This window comes from Vidua macroura, assembly GCF_024509145.1.
Source record: "Vidua macroura isolate BioBank_ID:100142 chromosome W unlocalized genomic scaffold, ASM2450914v1 whyW_random_scaffold_68, whole genome shotgun sequence".
NCBI lineage: Eukaryota > Metazoa > Chordata > Aves > Passeriformes > Viduidae > Vidua > Vidua macroura.
The window spans coordinates 136,969-153,105 of record NW_026530538.1 but is presented as its reverse complement, the minus strand read 5'-3'; positions in this window follow the sequence as shown (position 1 = coordinate 153,105).

The following is a 16,137-nucleotide window of genomic DNA, read 5'->3' as shown; positions in this document are numbered from 1 at the left end:
CCTAGTAGGAGAGTCAGGCAAGGGGGCTTGGGCGGAGTCCGAGTGTAAGGCTCGGCAGGACGTTCGACCTTACCTCGGCAGGGAGACCAACCTTCCCAAGCCTAGTAGGAGAATCAGGCAAGGGGACTTGGTCTGAGTTCAGGTGTAAGGCTCGGCAGGACGTTCGACCTTACCTCGGCAGGGAGACCAAGTTTCCCAAGCCTAGTAGGAGAGTCAGTCAAGGGGGCTTGGGCGGAGTTCGAGTGAAAGGCTCGGCAGGACTTTCGACCTTACCTCGGCAGGGAGACCAATCTTCCCAAGCCTAGTAGGATATTCAGGCAATGCGGCTTGGCCGGAGTTCGAGTGTAAGGCTCGGCAGGACGTTCGACCTTACCTCAACAGGGAGACCAAGCTTCCCAAGCCTAGCAGGAGAGTCAGGCAAGGGGGCTTGGCTGGAGTTCGATTGTAAAGCTCGGCAGGACGTTCTACTTTACCTCGGCAGGGAGACCAAGCTCTCCAAACCTAGTAGGGCCAGGCAAGGGGGCTTGGCCGGAGTTCGAGTGTAAGGCTCGGCAGGATGTTCGACCTTAGCTCGGCAGGGAGACCAAGCTTTCCAAGCCTAGTAGGAGAGTCAGGCAAGGGGGCTTGGCCGGAGTTCGAGTGTAAGGCTCGGCCGGTCATTCGAACTTACCTCGGCAGGGAGACCAATCTTCCCAAAACTAGTAGGACAGTCAGGCAAGGGAGCTAGGCCAGAGTTCGAGTGTAAGGCTCGGCAGGACGTTCGACCTTACCTCGGCAGGGAGACCAAGCTTCCCAAGGCTAGTAGGAGAGTCAGGCAAGGGGGCTTTGCCAGAGTTCGAGTGTAAGGCTCGGCAGGACGTTTGACCTTACCTCAGCAGGGAGACCAAGCTTCCCAAGCCTTGTAGGGTCAGGCAAGGGGGCTTGGCGGGAGTTCGAGTGTAAGGCTCGGCAGGACGTTCGACCTTACCTCGGCAGGGAGACCAAGCTTCCCAAGCCTAGTTGGGGAGTCAGGCAAGGGGGCTCGGGCGGAGTTAAAGTGTAAGACTCAATCGGACATTCGACCTTACCTCGGCAGGGAGACCACGCTCCCCAAGCCTAGTAGGAGAGTCAGGCAAGGGAGTTTGGCCAGAGTTCGAGTGTAAGGCTCGGCAGGTCGTTCGACCTTACCTCGGCAGGGAGACCAATCTTACCAAACCTAGTAGGACAGTCAGGCAAGGGAGCTAGGCCGGAGTTCGAGTGTAAGGCTCGGCAGGACGTTCGACCTTACCTCGGCAGGGAGACCAAGCTTCCCAAGCCTAGTAGGAGAGTCAGGCAAGGGGGCTTGGCCAGAGTTCGAGTATCAGGATCGGCAGGACTTTTGCCCTTACCTCAGCAGGGAGACCAAGCTTCCCAAGCCTAGCAGGAGAGTCAGGCAAGGGGCCTTGGCAGGAGTTCGAGTGTAAGGCTCGTCAGGACGTTCGACCTCACCGCGGCAGGGAGACCAAGCTTCCCAAGCCTAGTAGGAGAGTCAGTCAAGGGGGCTTGGGCGGAGTTCGAGTGTAAGCCTTGGCAGGACGTTCGACCTTACCTCAGCAGGGAGACCAAGATTCCCAAGCCAAGTAGGAGAGTCAGGCAAGGGGGCTTGGCCGGAGTTCGAGTGTAAGGCTCGGCAGGATGTTCGACCTTACCTCGGCAGGGAGACCAAGCTTCCCAAGCCTAGCAGGAGAGTCAGGCAAGGGGGCTTGGGCGGAGTTCGAGTTTAAAGCACAGCAGGACGTTCGACCTTACCTCGGCAGGGACACCAAGCTTTCCAAGCCTAGTAGGAGAGTCAGGCAAGGGGGCTAGGCGGGAGTTCGAGTGTAAGGCTCGGCAGGACGTTCGACCTTACCTCGGCAGGGAGACCAAGCGTTCCCAAGCCTAGTAGGAGAGTCAGGCAAGGGAGTTTGGCCGGAGTTCGAGTTTAAGGCTCGGCAGGACGTTCGACCTCACCTCAGCAGGGCGACCAAGCTTCCCAAGCCTCGTAGGGTCAGGCAAGGGGGCTTGGCCGCAGTTCGAGTGTAAGGCTCGGCAGGACGTTCGACCTTACCTCGGCAGGGAGACCAAGCTTCCCAAGCCTAGTAGGAGAGTCAGGCAAGGGAGCTAGGCCGGAGGTCGAGTGTAAGGCTCGGCAGGACGTTTGACCTTACCTCAGCAGGGAGACCAAGCTTCCCAAGCCTAGCAGGTGAGTCAGGCAAGGGGACTTGGCTGGAGTTCGGGTGTAAAGCTCGGCAGGACGTTCTACCTTACCTCGGCAGGGAGACCAAGCTTCCCAAGCCTCGTAGGATAGTCAGGCAAGGGGGCTTGGCCGGAGTTCGAGTGTAAGGCTCGGCAGGACGTTCGACCTTACCTCTGCGGGGAGACCAAGCTTCCCAAGCCTAGTAGGAGAGTCAGGCAAGGGGACTTGGCCGGAGTCCGAGTGTAAGGCTCGGCAGGATGTTCGACCTTACCTCGGCAGGGAGACCAACCTTCCCAAGCCTAGTAGGAGAAGCAGGCAAGGGGACTTGGTCTGAGTTCGGGTGTAAGGCTCGGCAGGACTTTCGACCTTACCTCGGCAGGGAGACCAAGTTTCCCAAGCCTAGTAGGAGAGTCAGTCAAGGGGGCTTGGGCGGAGTTCGAGTGAAAGGCTCGGCAGGACTTTCGACCTTACCTCGGCAGGGAGACCAATCTTCCCAAGCCTCGTAGGACAGTCAGGCAAGGCAGCTAGGCCAGAGTTCGAGTGTAAGGCTCGGCAGGATGTTCGACCTTACCTCGGCAGGGAGACCAAGCTTCCCAAGCCTAGCAGGAGAGTCAGGCAAGGGGGCTTGGCCGGAGTTCGAGTTTAAAGCACAGCAGGACGTTCGACCTTACCTCGGCAGGGAGACCAAGCTTTCCAAGCCTAGTAGGAGAGTCAGGCAAGGGGGCTAGGCAGGAGTTCGAGTGTAAGGCTCGGCAGGACGTTCGACCTTACCTCGGCAGGGAGACCAAGCGTTCCCAAGCCTAGTAGGAGAGTCAGGCAAGGGAGTTTGGCCGGAGTTCGAGTGTAAGGCTCGGCAGGACGTTCGACCTCACCTCAGCAGGGCGACCAAGCTTCCCAAGCCTCGTAGGGTCAGGCAAGGGGGCTTGGCCGGAGTTCGAGTGTAAGGCTCGGCAGGACGTTCGACCTTACCTCGGCAGGGAGACCAAGCTTCCCAAGCCTGGTAGGGTCAGGCAAGGGGGCTTGGCAGGAGTTCGAGTGTAAGGCTCGGTAGGACGTTGGACCTTACCTCGGCAGGGAGACCGAGCTTCCCAAGCCTAGTAGGAGAGTCAGGCAAGGGGGCTTGGCCGGAGTTCGAGTGTAAGGCTCGGCAGGTCGTTCGACCTTACCTCGGCAGGGAGACCAAGCTTCCCAAGCCTAGTAGGAGAGTCAGGCAAGGGAGCTAGGCCGGAGTTTGAGTGTAAGGCTCGGCAGGACGTTCGACCTTACCTCGGCAGGGAGACCAAGTTTCCCAAGCCTAGTAGGAGAGTGAGGCAAGGGGGCTTGTCCAGAGTTCGAGTGTAAGGCTCGGCAGGACGTTTGACCTTACCTCAGCAGGGAGACCAAGCTTCCCAAGCCTAGCAGGTGAGTCAGGCAAGGGGACTTGGCTGGAGTTCGGGTGTAAAGCTCGGCAGGACGTTCTACCTTACCTCGGCAGGGAGACCAAGCTTCCCAAGCCTCGTAGGATAGTCAGGCAAGGGGGCTTGGCCGGAGTTCGAGTGTAAGGCTCGGCAGGACGTTCGACCTTACCTCGGCGGGGAGACCAAGCTTCCCAAGCCTAGTAGGAGAATCAGGCAAGGGGGCTTGGCCGGAGTTCGAGTGTAAGCCTTGGCAGGACGTTGGACCTTACCTCGGCAGGGAGACCAAGCTTCCCAAGCCTAGTAGGAGAGTCAGGCAAGGGGGCTTGGCCGGAGTGCGAGTGTAAGGCTCGGCAGGACGTTCGACCTTACCTCGGCAGGGAGACCAACCTTCCCAAGCCTAGTAGGAGAATCAGGCAAGGGGACTTGGTCTGAGTTCGGGTGTAAGGCTCGGCAGGACTTTCGACCTTACCTCGGCAGGGAGACCAAGTTTCCCAAGCCTAGTAGGAGAGTCAGTCAAGGGGGCTTGGGCGGAGTTCGAGTGAAAGGCTCGGCAGGGCTTTCGACCTTACCTCGGCAGGGAGACCAATCTTCCCAAGCCTAGTAGGATAGTCAGGCAAGGGGGCTTGGCCGGAGATCGAGTGTAAGGCTCGGCAGGACGTTCGACCTTACCTCAACAGGGAGACCAAGCTTCCCAAGCCTAGCAGGAGAGTCAGGAAAGGGGCCTTGGCCGGAGTTCGATTGTAAAGCTCGGCAGGACGTTCTACTTTGCCTCGGCAGGGAGACCAAGCTCCCCAAACCTAGTAGGGCCAGGCAAGGGGGCTTGGCCGGAGTTCGAGTGTAAGGCTCGGCAGGATGTTCGACCTTAGCTCGGCAGGGAGACCAAGCGTTCCCAAGCCTAGTAGGAGAGTCAGGCAAGGGAGTTTGGCCGGAGTTCGAGCTTAAGGCTCGGCAGGACGTTCGACCTCACCTCAGCAGGGCGACCAAGCTTCCCAAGCCTCGTAGGGTCAGGCAAGGGGGCTTGGCCGGAGTTCGAGTGTAAGGCTCGGCAGGACGTTCGACCTTACCTCGGCAGGGAGACCAAGCTTCCCAAGCCTGGTAGGGTCAGGCAAGGGGGCTTGGCAGGAGTTCGAGTGTAAGGCTCGGTAGGACGTTCGACCTTACCTCGGCAGGGAGACCAAGTTTCCCAAGCCTAATATGAGAGTCAGGCAAGGGGGCTTGTCCAGAGTTCGAGTGTAAGGCTCGGCAGGACGTTTGACCTTACCTCAGCAGGGAGACCAAGCTTCCCAAGCCTAGCAGGTGAGTCAGGCAAGGGGACTTGGTTGGAGTTCGGGTGTAAGGCTCGGCAGGACGTTCTACCTTACCTCGGCAGGGAGACCAAGCTTCCCAAGCCTCGTAGGATAGTCAGGCAAGGGGGCTTGGCCGGAGTTCGAGTGTAAGGCTCGGCAGGACGTTCGACCTTACCTCGGCAGGGAGACCAACCTTCCCAAGCCTAGTAGGAGAATCAGGCAAGGGGACTTGGTCTGAGTTCGGGTGTAAGGCTCGGCAGGACTTTCGACCTTACCTCGGCAGGGAGACCAAGTTTCCCAAGCCTAGTAGGAGAGTCAGTCAAGGGGGCTTGGGCGGAGTTCGAGTGAAAGGCTCGGCAGGACTTTCGACCTTACCTCGGCAGGGAGACCAATCTTCCCAAGCCTAGTAGGATAGTCAGGCAAGGGGGCTTGGCCGGAGTTCGAGTGTAAGGCTCGGCAGGACGTTCGACCTTACCTCAACAGGGAGACCAAGCTTCCCAAGCCTAGCAGGAGAGTCAGGCAAGGGGGCTTGGCTGGAGTTCGATTGTAAAGCTCGGCAGGACGTTCTACTTTGCCTCGGCAGGGAGACCAAGCTCCCCAAACCTAGTAGGGCCAGGCAAGGGGGCTTGGCCGGAGTTCGAGTGTAAGGCTCGGCAGGATGTTCGACCTTAGCTCGGCAGGGAGACCAAGCTTTGCAAGCCTAGTAGAAGAGTCAGGCAAGGGGGCTTGGCCGGAGTTCGAGTGTAAGGCTCGGCAGGACGTTCGACCTTACCTCGGCAGGGAGACCAAGCTTCCCAAGCCTAGTAGGAGAGTCAGGAAGGGGAGTTTGGCCGGAGTTCGAGTGTAAGGCTCGGCAGGACGTTCGACCTTACCTCGGCAGGGAGACCAAGCTTCCCAAGCCTAGAAGGAGAGTCAGGCAAGGGGGCTTGGCCGGAGTTCCAGTGTAAGGCTCGGCCGGTCGTTCGACCTTACCTCGGCAGGGAGACCAAGCTTCCCAAGCCTAGTGGGGGAGTCAGGCAAGGGCGCTTGGGCGGAGTTAAAGTGTAAGGCTCAGCAGGACATTCGACCTTACCTCGGCAGGGAGACCAAGTTTCCCAAGCCTAGTAGGAGAGTGAGGCAAGGGGGCTTGTCCAGAGTTCGAGTGTAAGGCTCGGCAGGACGTTTGACCTTACCTCAGCAGGGAGACCAAGCTTCCCAAGCCTAGCAGGTGAGTCAGGCAAGGGGACTTGGCTGGAGTTCGGGTGTAAAGCTCGGCAGGACGTTCTACCTTACCTCGGCAGGGAGACCAAGGTTCCCAAGCCTCGTAGGATAGTCAGGCAAGGGGGCTTGGCCGGAGTTCGAGTGTAAGGCTCGGCAGGACGTTCGACCTTACCTCTGCGGGGAGACCAAGCTTCCCAAGCCTAGTAGGAGAATCAGGCAAGGGGGCTTGGCCGGAGTTCGAGTGTAAGCCTTGGCAGGACGTTGGACCTTACCTCGGCAGGGAGACCAAGCTTCCCAAGCCTAGTAGGAGAGTCAGGCAAGGGGGCTTGGCCGGAGTGCGAGTGTAAGGCTCGGCAGGACGTTCGACCTTACCTCGGCAGGGAGACCAACCTTCCCAAGCCTAGTAGGAGAATCAGGCAAGGGGACTTGGTCTGAGTTCGGGTGTAAGGCTCGGCAGGACTTTCGACCTTACCTCGGCAGGGAGACCAAGTTTCCCAAGCCTAGTAGGAGAGTCAGTCAAGGGGGCTTGGGCGGAGTTCGAGTGAAAGGCTCGGCAGGACTTTCGACCTTACCTCGGCAGGGAGACCAATCTTCCCAAGCCTAGTAGGATAGTCAGGCAAGGGGGCTTGGCCGGAGATCGAGTGTAAGGCTCGGCAGGACGTTCCACCTTACCTCAACAGGGAGACCAAGCTTCCCAAGCCTAGCAGGAGAGTCAGGAAAGGGGCCTTGGCTGGAGTTCGATTGTAAAGCTCGGCAGGACGTTCTACTTTGCCTCGGCAGGGAGACCAAGCTCCCCAAACCTAGTAGGGCCAGGCAAGGGGGCTTGGCCGGAGTTCGAGTGTAAGGCTCGGCAGGATGTTCGACCTTAGCTCGGCAGGGAGACCAAGCGTTCCCAAGCCTAGTAGGAGAGTCAGGCAAGGGAGTTTTGCCGGAGTTCGAGTTTAAGGCTCGGCAGGACGTTCGTCCTCACCTCAGCAGGGCGACCAAGCTTCCCAAGCCTCGTAGGGTCAGGCAAGGGGGCTTGGCCGGAGTTCGAGTGTAAGGCTCGGCAGGACGTTCGACCTTACCTCGGCAGGGAGACCAAGCTTCCCAAGCCTGGTACGGTCAGGCAAGGGGGCTTGGCAGGAGTTCGAGTGTAAGGCTCGGTAGGACGTTCGACCTTACCTCGGCAGGGAGACCAAGCTTTCCAAACCTAGTAGGACAGTCAGGCAAGGGGGCTTGGCCGGAGTTCGAGTGTAAGGCTCCGCAGGACGTTCGACCTTACCTCGGCAGGGAGACCAAGCTTCCCAAGCCTAGTAGGAGAGTCAGGCAAGGGAGCTAGGCCGGAGTTTGAGTGTAAGGCTCGGCAGGACGTTCGACCTTACCTCGGCAGGGAGACCAACCTTCCCAAGCCTAGTAGGAGAATCAGGCAAGGGGACTTGGTCTGAGTTCGGGTGTAAGGCTCGGCAGGACTTTCGACCTTACCTCGGCAGGGAGACCAAGTTTCCCAAGCCTAGTAGGAGAGTCAGTCAAGGGGGCTTGGGCGGAGTTCGAGTGAAAGGCTCCGCAGGACGTTCGACCTTACCTCGGCAGGGAGACCAAGCTTCCCAAGCCTAGTAGGAGAGTCAGGCAAGGGGGCTTGTCCGGAGTTTGAGTGTAAGGCTCGGCAGGACGTTCGACCTTACCTCGGCAGGGAGACCAACCTTCCCAAGCCTAGTAGGAGAGTCAGGCAAGGGGGCTTGGCTGGAGTTCGATTGTAAAGCTCGGCAGGACGTTCTACTTTGCCTCGGCAGGGAGACCAAGCTCCCCAAACCTAGTAGGGCCAGGCAAGGGGGCTTGGCCGGAGTTCGAGTGTAAGGCTCGGCCGGTCGTTCGACCTTACCTCGGCAGGGAGACCAAGCTTCCCAAGCCTAGTTGGGGAGTCAGGCAAGGGGGCTTGGGCGGAGTTAAAGTGTAAGGCTCAGCAGGACATTCGACCTTACCTCGGCAGGGAGACCAAGTTTCCCAAGCCTAGTAGGAGAGTGAGGCAAGGGGGCTTGTCCAGAGTTCGAGTGTAAGGCTCGGCAGGACGTTCGACCTTACCTCAGCAGGGAGACCAAGCTTCCCAAGCCTAGTAGGAGAGTCAGGCAAGGGGGCTTGGGCGGAGTTAAAGTGTAAGGCTCAGCAGGACATTCGACCTTACCTCGGCAGGGAGACCAAGTTTCCCAAGCCTAGTAGGAGAGTCAGGCAAGGGGGCTTGGCAGGAGTTCGAGTGTAAGGCTCGGCAGGACGTTCGAGCTTACCTCGGCAGGGAGACCAAGCTTCCCAAGCCTAGAAGTAGAGTCAGGGAAGGGGGCTTGGCCGGAGTTCGAGTGTAAGGCTCCGCAGGTCGTTCGACCTTACCTCGGCAGGGAGACCAATCTGCCCAAACCTAGTAGGACAGTCAGGCAAGGGAGATAGGCCGGAGTTCGAGTGTAAGGCTCGGCAGGACGTTTGAACTTACCTCCGCAGGGAGACCAAGCTTCCCAAGCCTAGTAGGAGAGTCAGGCAAGGGGGCTTGGCCAGAGTTCGAGTGTAAGGCTCGGCAGGACGTTTGCCCTTACCTCAGCAGGGAGACCAAGCTTCCCAAGCCTAGCAGGAGAGTCAGGCACGGGGCCTTAGCAGGAGTTCGAGTGTAAGGCTCGTCAGGACGTTCGACCTCACCTCGGCAGGGAGACCAAGCTTCCCAAGCCTTGTAGGAGAGTCAGGCAAGGGAGTTTGGCCGGAGTTCGATTGTAAGGCTCGGCAGGACGTTCGACCTTACCTCAGCAGGGAGACCAAGCTTCCCGAGCCTAGTAGGGTCAGGCAAGGGGGCTTGGCCGGAGTTCGAGTGTAAGGCTCGGCAGGGCGTTCGACCTTACCTCGGCAGGGAGACCAAGCTTCCCAAGCCTAGTAGGAGAGTCAGGCAAGGGAGCTAGGCCGGAGTTCGAGTGTAAGGCTCGGCAGGACGTTCGACCTTACCTCGGGAGGGAGACCAAGTTTCCCAAGCCTAGTAGGAGAGTCAGTCAAGGGGGCTTTGGCGGAGTTCGTGTGTAAGCCTTGGCAGGACGTTCGACCTTACCTCGGCAGGGAGACCAATCTTCCCAAGCCTAGTAGGATAGTCAGGCAAGGGGGCTTGGCCGGAGATCGAGTGTAAGGCTCGGCAGGACGTTCGACCTTACCTCAACAGGGAGACCAAGCTTCCCAAGCCTAGCAGGAGAGTCAGGAAAGGGGCCTTGGCTGGAGTTCGATTGTAAAGCTCGGCAGGACGTTCTACTTTGCCTCGGCAGGGAGACCAAGCTCCCCAAACCTAGTAGGGCCAGGCAAGGGGGCTTGGCCGGAGTTCGAGTGTAAGGCTCGGCAGGATGTTCGACCTTAGCTCGGCAGGGAGACCAAGCGTTCCCAAGCCTAGTAGGAGAGTCAGGCAAGGGAGTTTTGCCGGAGTTCGAGTTTAAGGCTCGGCAGGACGTTCGTCCTCACCTCAGCAGGGCGACCAAGCTTCCCAAGCCTCGTAGGGTCAGGCAAGGGGGCTTGGCCGGAGTTCGAGTGTAAGGCTCGGCAGGACGTTCGACCTTACCTCGGCAGGGAGACCAAGCTTCCCAAGCCTGGTAGGGTCAGGCAAGGGGGCTTGGCAGGAGTTCGAGTGTAAGGCTCGGTAGGACGTTCGAACTTACCTCGGCAGGGAGACCAAGCTTCCCAAGCCTAGTAGGAGAGTCAGGCAAGGGGGCTTGGCCGGAGTTCGAGTGTAAGGCTCCGCAGGACGTTCGACCTTACCTCGGCAGGGAGACCAAGCTTCCCAAGCCTAGTAGGAGAGTCAGGCAAGGGAGCTAGGCCGGAGTTTGAGTGTAAGGCTCGGCAGGACGTTCGACCTTACCTCGGCAGGGAGACCAACCTTCCCAAGCCTAGTAGGAGAATCAGGCAAGGGGACTTGGTCTGAGTTCGGGTGTAAGGCTCGGCAGGACTTTCGACCTTACCTCGGCAGGGAGACCAAGTTTCCCAAGCCTAGTAGGAGAGTCAGTCAAGGGGGCTTGGGCGGAGTTCGAGTGAAAGGCTCCGCAGGACGTTCGACCTTACCTCGGCAGGGAGACCAAGCTTCCCAAGCCTAGTAGGAGTGTCAGGCAAGGGGGCTTGGCCGGAGTTTGAGTGTAAGGCTCGGCAGGACGTTCGACCTTACCTCGGCAGGGAGACCAACCTTCCCAAGCCTAGTAGGAGAGTCAGGCAAGGGGGCTTGGCTGGAGTTCGATTGTAAAGCTCGGCAGGACGTTCTACTTTGCCTCGGCAGGGAGACCAAGCTCCCCAAACCTAGTAGGGCCAGGCAAGGGGGCTTGGCCGGAGTTCGAGTGTAAGGCTCGGCCGGTCGTTCGACCTTACCTCGGCAGGGAGACCAAGCTTCCCAAGCCTAGTGGGGGAGTCAGGCAAGGGGGCTTGGGCGGAGTTAAAGTGTAAGGCTCAGCAGGACATTCGACCTTACCTCGGCAGGGAGACCAAGTTTCCCAAGCCTAGTAGGAGAGTGAGGCAAGGGGGCTTGTCCAGAGTTCGAGTGTAAGGCTCGGCAGGACGTTCGACCTTACCTCAGCAGGGAGACCAAGCTTCCCAAGCCTAGTAGGAGAGTCAGGCAAGGGGGCTTGGGCGGAGTTAAAGTGTAAGGCTCAGCAGGACATTCGACCTTACCTCGGCAGGGAGACCAAGTTTCCCAAGCCTAGTAGGAGAGTCAGGCAAGGGAGTTTGGCCGGAGTTCGAGTGTAAGGCTCGGCAGGACGTTCGACCTTACCTCAGCAGGGAGACCAAGCTTCCCAAGCCTAGTAGGAGAGTCAGGCAAGGGGGCTTGGCTGGAGTTCGAGTGTAAGGCTCGGCAGGACATTCGACCTTACCTCGGCAGGGAGACCAATTTTCCCTAGCCTAGTAGGAGAGTCAGGCAAGGGGGCTTGGCAGGAGTTCGAGTGTAAGGCTCGGCAGGACGTTCGAGCTTACCTCGGCAGGGAGACCAAGCTTCCCAAGCCTAGAAGTAGAGTCAGGGAAGGGGGCTTGGCCGGAGTTCGAGTGTAAGGCTCCGCAGGTCGTTCGACCTTACCTCGGCAGGGAGACCAATCTGCCTAAACCTAGTAGGACAGTCAGGCAAGGGAGATAGGCCGGAGTTCGAGTGTAAGGCTCGGCAGGACGTTTGAACTTACCTCCGCAGGGAGACCAAGCTTCCCAAGCCTAGTAGGAGAGTCAGGCAAGGGGGCTTGGCCAGAGTTCGAGTGTAAGGCTCGGCAGGACGTTTGCCCTTACCTCAGCAGGGAGACCAAGCTTCCCAAGCCTAGCAGGAGAGTCAGGCACGGGGCCTTAGCAGGAGTTCGAGTGTAAGGCTCGTCAGGACGTTCGACCTCACCTCGGCAGGGAGACCAAGCTTCCCAAGCCTTGTAGGAGAGTCAGGCAACGGAGTTTGGCCGGAGTTCGATTGTAAGGCTCGGCAGGACGTTCGACCTTACCTCAGCAGGGAGACCAAGCTTCCCGAGCCTAGTAGGGTCAGGCAAGGGGGCTTGGCCGGAGTTCGAGTGTAAGGCTCGGCAGGGCGTTCGACCTTACCTCGGCAGGGAGACCAAGCTTCCCAAGCCTAGTAGGAGAGTCAGGCAAGGGAGCTAGGCCGGAGTTCGAGTGTAAGGCTCGGCAGGACGTTCGACCTTACCTCGGGAGGGAGACCAAGTTTCCCAAGCCTAGTAGGAGAGTCAGTCAAGGGGGCTTTGGCGGAGTTCGTGTGTAAGCCTTGGCAGGACGTTCGACCTTACCTCGGCAGGGAGACCAAGCTTCCCAAGCCTCGTAGGGTCAGGCAATAGGGCTTGGCCGGAGTTCGAGTGTAAGGCTCGGCAGGACGTTTGACCTTCCCTCGGGAGGGAGACCAAGCTTCCCAAGCCTAGTAGGAGAGTCAGGCAAGGGGGCTTGGCAGGAGTTCAAGTGAAAGACTCGGCAGGACGTTCGACCTTACCTCGGCAGGGAGACCGAGCTTCCCAAGCCTAGCAGGATAGTCAGGCAAGGGGGCTTGGCCGGAGTTCGAGCGAAAGTCTCGGCAGGACTTTCGACCTTACCTCGGCAGGGAGACCAAGCTTCCCAAGCCTAGCAGGATAGTCAGGGAAGGGGGCTTGGCCGGAGTTCGAGTGTAAGGCTCGGCAGGACGTTCGACCTTACCTCGGCAGGGAGACCAAGCTTCCCAAGCCTAGAAGGATAGTCAGGCAAGGGGGCTTGGCCGGAGTTGGAGTGAAAGGCTCGGCAGGACTTTCGACCTTACCTCGGCAGGGAGACCAAGCTTCCCAAGCCTAGTAGGAGAGTCAGGCAAGGGAGTTTGGCCGGAGTTCGAGTGTAAGGCTCGGCAGGACGTTCGACCTTACCTCAGCAGGGAGACCAAGCTTCCCAAGCCTAGTAGGATAGCCAGGCAAGGGGGCTTGGCCGAAGTTCGCGTGTAAGGCTCGGCAGGTCGTTCGACCTTACCTCGGCAGGGAGACCAATCTTCCCAAACCTAGTAGGACAGTCAGGCAAGGGAGCTAGGCCGGAGTTCTAGTGTAAGGCTCAGCAGGACGTTCGACCTTACCTCGGCAGGGAGACCAAGCTTCCCAAGCCTAGTAGGAGAGTCAGGCAAGGGGGCTTGGCCAGAGTTCGAGTGTCAGGCTTGGCAGGACGTTTGCCCTTACCTCGGCAGGGAGACCAATCTTCCCAAACCTAGTAGGACAGTCAGGCAAGGGGGCTTTGCCAGAGTTCGAGTGTAAGGCTCGTCAGGACGTTCGACCTCACCTCGGCAGGGAGACCAAGCTTCGCAAGCCTAGTAAGAGAGTCAGGGAAGGGAGTTTGGCCGGAGTACGAGTGTAAGGCTCGGCAGGACGTTCGACCTTACCTCAGCAGGGAGACCAAGCTTCCCGAGCCTCGTAGGGTCAGGCAAGGGGGCTTGGCCGGAGTTCGAGTGTAAGCCTAGGCAGGACGTTCGACCTTACCTCGGCAGGGAGACCAAGATTCCCAAGCCAAGTAGGAGAGTCAGGCAAGGGGGCTTGGGCGGAGTTCGTGTGTAAGCCTTGGCAGGACGTTCGACCTTACCTCGGCAGGGAGACCAAGATTCCCAAGCCAAGTAGGAGAGTCAGGCAAGGGGGCTTGGCCGGAGTTCGAGTGAAAGGCTCGGCAGGACTTTTGACCTTACCTCGGCAGGGAGACCGAGCTTCCCAAGCCTAACAGGATAGTCAGGCAAGGGGGCTTGGCCGCAGTTCGAGTGTAAGGCTCGGCAGGACGTTCGACCTTACCTCGGCAGGGAGACCAAGCTTCCCAAGCCTAGAAGGAGAGTCAGGCAAGGGGGCTTGGCCGGAGTTCGGGTGTAAGGTTCGGCCGGTCGTTCGACCTTACCTCGGCAGGGAGACCAATCTTCCCAAACCTAGTAGGACAGTCAGGCAAGGGGGCTTTGCCAGAGTTCGAGTGTAAGGCTCGGCAGGACGTTCGACCTTACCTCAGCAGGGAGACCAAGTTTCCCAAGCCTAGTAGGAGAGTCAGGCAAGGGAGTTTGGCTGGAGTTCGAGTGTAAGGCTCGGCAGGACGTTCGACCTTACCTCGGCAGGGAGACCAAGCTTCCCAAGCCTAGTAGGAGAGTCAGGCAAGCGGGCTTGGCAGGAGTTCGAGTGTAAGGCTCGGTAGGACGTTTGACCTTCCCTCGGGAGGGAGACCAAGCTTCCCAAGCCTAGTAGGAGAGTCAGGCAAGGGGGCTTGGCAGGAGTTCAAGTGAAAGGCTCGGCAGGACGTTCGACCTTACCTCGGCAGGGAGACCGAGCTTCCCAAGCCTAGCAGGATAGTCAGGCAAGGGGGCTTGGCCGGAGTTCGAGCGAAAGGCTCGGCAGGACTTTCGACCTTACCTCGGCAGGGAGACCAAGCTTCCCAAGCCTAGTAGGATAGTCAGGAAAGGGAGTTTGGCCGGAGTTCGAGTGTAAGGCTCGGCAGGACGTTCGACCTTACCTCAGCAGGGAGACCAAGCTTCCCAAGCCTAGTAGGAGACTCAGTCAAGGGGGCTTCGGCGGAGTTCGAGTGAAAGGCTCGGCAGGACGTTCGACCTTACCTCGGCAGGGAGACCAAGCTTCCCAAGCCTAGTAGGATAGCCAGGCAAGGGGGCTTGGCCGGAGTTCGCGTGTAAGGCTCGGCAGGTCGTTCGACCTTACCTCGGCAGGGAGACCAATCTTCCCAAACCTAGTAGGACAGTCAGGCAAGGGAGCTAGGCCGGAGTTCGAGTGTAAGGCTCGGCAGGACGTTCGACCTTACCTCGGCAGGGAGACCAAGCTTCCCAAGCCTAGTAGGAGAGTCAGCCAAGGGGGCTTGGCCAGAGTTCGAGTGTCAGGCTCGGCAGGACGTTTGCCCTTACCTCAGCAGGGAGACCAAGCTTCCCAAGCCTAGCAGGAGAGTCAGGCAAGGGGCCTTGGCAGGAGTTCGAGTGTAAGGCTCGTCAGGACGTTCGACCTCACCTCGGCTGGGAGACCAAGCTTCGCAAGCCTAGTAGGAGAGTCAGGGAAGGGAGTTTGGCCGGAGTACGAGTGTAAGGCTCGGCAGGACGTTCGACCTTACCTCAGCAGGGAGACCAAGCTTCCCGAGCCTCGTAGGGTCAGGCAAGGGGGCTTGGCCGGAGTTCGAGTGTAAGCCTTGGCAGGACGTTCGACCTTACCTCGGCAAGGAGACCAAGATTCCCAAGCCAAGTAGGAGAGTCAGGCAAGGGGGCTTGGGCGGAGTTCGTGTGTAAGCCTTGGCAGGACGTTCGACCTTACCTCGGCAGGGAGACCAAGTTTCCCAAGCCAAGTAGGAGAGTCAGGCAAGGGGGCTTGGCCGGAGTTCGAGTGAAAGGCTCGGCAGGACTTTTGACCTTACCTCTGCAGGGAGACCGAGCTTCCCAAGCCTAACAGGATAGTCAGGCAAGGGGGCTTGGCCGGAGTTCGAGTGTAAGGCTCGGCAGGACGTTCGACCTTACCTCGGCAGGGAGACCAAGCTTCCCAAGCCAAGTAGGACAGTCAGGCAAGGGAGCTAGGCCAGTGTTCGAGTGTAAGGCTCGGCAGGACGTTCGACCTTACCTCGGCAGGGAGACCACGCTTCCCAACTCTAATAGGTTCAGGCAAGGGGGCTTGGCCAGTGTTCGAGTGTAAGGCTCGGCAGGACGTTCGACCTTACCTCGGCAGGGAGACCAAGCTTCCCAAGCCAAGTCGGACAGTCAGGCAAGGGAGCTAGGCCGGAGTTCGAGTGTATGGCTCGGCAGGACGTTCGACATTACCTCGGCAGGGAGACCAAGCTTCCCAAGCCTCGTAGGAGAGTCAGGCAAGGGGGCTTGGCCGGAGTTCGAGTGTAAGGCTCGGCAGGACGTTCGACCTTACCTCGGCAGGGAGACCAACCTTCCCAAGCCTAGTAGGAGAATCAGGCAAGGGGACTTGGTCTGAGTTCGGGTGTAAGGCTCGGCAGGACTTTCGACCTTACCTCGGCAGGGAGACCAAGTTTCCCAAGCCTAGTAGGAGAGTCAGTCAAGGGGGCTTGGGCGGACTTCGAGTGAAAGGCTCGGCAGGACTTTCGACCTTACCTCGGCAGGGAGACCAATCTTCCCAAGCCTAGTAGGATAGTCAGGCAAGGGGGCTTGGCCGGAGTTCGAGTGTAAGGCTCGGCAGGACGTTCGACCTTACCTCAACAGGGAGACCAAGCTTCCCAAGCCTAGCAGGAGAGTCAGGCAAGGGGGCTTGGCTGGAGTTCGATTGTAAAGCTCGGCAGGACGTTCTACTTTGCCTCGGCAGGGAGACCAAGCTCCCCAAACCTAGTAGGGCCAGGCAAGGGGGCTTGGCCGGAGTTCGAGTGTAAGGCTCGGCAGGATGTTCGACCTTAGCTCGGCAGGGAGACCAAGCTTTGCAAGCCTAGTAGAAGAGTCAGGCAAGGGGGCTTGGCCGGAGTTCGAGTGTAAGGCTCGGCAGGACGTTCGACCTTACCTCGGCAGGGAGACCAAGCTTCCCAAGCCTAGTAGGAGAGTCAGGCAGGGGAGTTTGGCCGGAGTTCGAGTGTAAGGCTCGGCAGGACGTTCGACCTTACCTCGGCAGGGAGACCAAGCTTCCCAAGCCTA